Raw genomic sequence first — 2,919 nt, forward strand, 5'->3', positions numbered from 1 at the left:
GCTAACAAGTATCTGAAACTCCAGTTGCAGGGGATCCAACCCCCTCTCGGGTCTCTGTGGGCATCAGCCACATAAGTGGTATTCAGTCATACATGCAGGCCAAATACGCATATACATAAATAAAATTAAAATTAAAAAAAAATGCTTGGAACACCATGGACAGACTGAGACCTGTAGGTTACTTTGGCTAAAACCACTGACAACCGTCAAATGTTTCTGGGTGTCAGGCAGTAGCTAAAGGACTAGTCGATGGTGGGAGGCCATGGGAGTCAGCATTCAAGAGCAGAGAGTGGGTGTGTCCTGCCTAGAGCAGCTGATTCTGAGATCAATGCACCAGCAGGGCTCGGCTGCCATCCAGACCTTCCTGTTTTGATTTCCAGCAGATACCTCTCTTCTCCTTTGCAGCTCCCAGGCATCTTCCCACAGCAGCTTCTCCATGGACCAGTCAGGCTCTGGTCCCGATACACATTAGAACTACCTGGAGCTTTAACAAACCTTGGTGCTCAGGTCCAGCCCAAACCAATGGCGCTCAGGCATCACTGTACATTAAATATATATTTCTTGAGGCTGGAGACATAGCTCTGTGGAAGAGCACTCATCTAGCATGCAGGTCCTAACTTTGATCCTCAACACTACAAGTTAATTAATTAAAAAACTTTTTAATCTTACTAAATGTTTCGGTCTGTGCTCAGTTTCTACAATAAAATATTCGAGCTATTCCAACTTGGGCCCGGCAGAATGGCTCCGGTAAAGAAGGGTGGCGAGAAGAAGGACCGTCTGCCATCAGCGAGGTGGTGACCCGAGAACACACCACCAACATTCACAAGCGCATCCATGGAGCGGGTTGCAAGAAGTGTGCCCCCAGGGCACTCAAAGAAATCCGGAAATTTGCCATGAAGGAGATGGGGACTCCAGATGTGCGCATTGATACCAGGCTCAATAAAGCCGTCTGGGCCAAAGGAACAAGGAATGTTCCATACCGTGTCCGTGTACGTTTGTCCAGAAAACGTAATGAGGATGAGGACTCCCCAAACAAGCTCTACACGTTGGTAACTTACGTACCTGTTACCACATTCAAAAATCTACAGTCAATGTGGATGAGAACTGAGCTGCTGAGTGTCAAATACAGCTGAAGAACTACCTTAAAAAAATATTCGAGATGGGATACTTTATAAAGAGTACCAGGAGACTGGTGTTATGGCTCAAAGATAAAATGCTTCTGAGAAAGCACAAGAACCTGAGTTCAGATCCCAGCACCAATAGAAGGCTGGGCATGTAGTGTGTGTCTGTAATATCAGCACTGAAGATGCAGAAACAGGCAGATCTCTGGAACTCCTTGGTCAACCAGACTAACTGAGTAAAACTGGAGCCATATTTTGAAGTCCTAACACACACACAGGTACACACACACACACACACACACACACACACACACACACACAGGTCAGAGGCCAACCTCAGACCACATTTCTCAGGAGTGGTCCACCTCCTTTACTGAGACAGGGTCTCTCAGTGAGCTGGGGTTATGATCTTGCATTGTAATTCATCGGGATTACAAGCATTACCACACCCGGGTCTTACATGGGTTCTGGGGAAACTCCGGTCCTCATGCTTATATGGCAGGCACTATACCGACTTCGGCATCTTCCCAGCCTCTACAGTGGGTTTGAGCAGCTAAATTTTTTAAGGTGTTTTGTTACAAACCTATAAGTAGCAGGCACCTCACAGAACACTGGAAGAAGGATCAGTAGGAACAAGGCTTACTTTTCCTGTTGAGAGGCAAAAAATACATAATATAGGTTTTGAAAGTCATAAATAATAAAGTCATTTACTACACATTCAGATCAGTTTTTGTAGTGCCAAAAGCAGCCACAAATGTGACGTTATGGAACAAGTGTTTCAATAAAACTTTATTTACAGTGACTGACAGGCGAACTTTTGCCCTGCCTTGGCTAGTTGTTGAGTATGTGTGATGTGCATTCATACACATGAGCCTGTACACACGCATCTCCATGGGAAACATGCATATGAATGTGTCACTGTGTCCCTGTCTGGGTTCTGTAAAGAAAAGCAACAAGTTTCACCCAGGCAACATTTCAACACAACGACCCGAGGACTTCCTGCGTTTGTAGCAAGGAGAAAGGGAGGCATTAGAGCAAGCCAAGAGAAGAGCCAGCTGCTGTGTCCTTGTTTGCCTCTGGGTTAAGTCTGGAGGGAAAGAAGGCCAGTGGCTACTGTAGGACTAGCCACCCACGCTTTCCCATCTACTAAAGGAGAAATGAAGTCACCCTGGGGTGGGAGTCGTGAGAAGAAGCTGTAAAAATTAAAAAGGAACTTGGGATCTTTTAAGGAGAGACTTGGGGGAAGGCTGTATGCCCTTCCTGCAGGGTGCTTGTGGACACCGCCTGCCTGGTTCATTTTGAATCCCCCCCCCACACACACACACCCCAGGGACTCTCAAGGGGTAGCTTCCTGCCTGAGTCACTTCTTTGGCTGAGTTTAATGGGCCAGGAATATAGGGGCTGCCAAATGTTCTTTATAGATTCTGCAGATGTGGGTTCAAAACCCTGTGTGTATTTCCTGGGGGCCTACAACCTCATTCTGCTGAGCCAAGGGCTTCCTGTCTGTAAAGTGCTGCAGCTCCTAGAACCACCTCCTGGAACTGTTTCAGTATGTTGAATGTTTGGCACAGAGCTTTGTACTCAGAAAGGGTTCCCCAAGGTGGCACCCTAAGACAGACTTTCAAGGTGCTTCTGGGACTCCAGATTTTAGAGATGCCATCCCTAATACCCCTGGGCTATGCTAGGCTCCTTTCACTTGTGATGTCAGAGGATCCGGTTCCTTTGCCTCAAAGCATGCACCTTTATTGTCTCTTGTGTCTGATAAAAATCTGCCTCCTCCAGCTTGCTGTAAGCTCCA

The 2,919-nt window shown here is 46.8% G+C and overlaps 1 pseudogene; it reads left to right on the plus strand.

Moving 5' to 3' along the window:
- The first annotated feature begins 729 nt into the window (after positions 1-729).
- Positions 730-1,133, plus strand: LOC118577244 (annotated as a pseudogene).
- Positions 1,134-2,919: the final 1,786 nt, after the last annotated feature.

The sequence above is a fragment of the Onychomys torridus genome, chromosome 1 (genome assembly GCF_903995425.1).
Source record: "Onychomys torridus chromosome 1, mOncTor1.1, whole genome shotgun sequence".
Taxonomy (NCBI): Eukaryota; Metazoa; Chordata; class Mammalia; order Rodentia; family Cricetidae; genus Onychomys; species Onychomys torridus.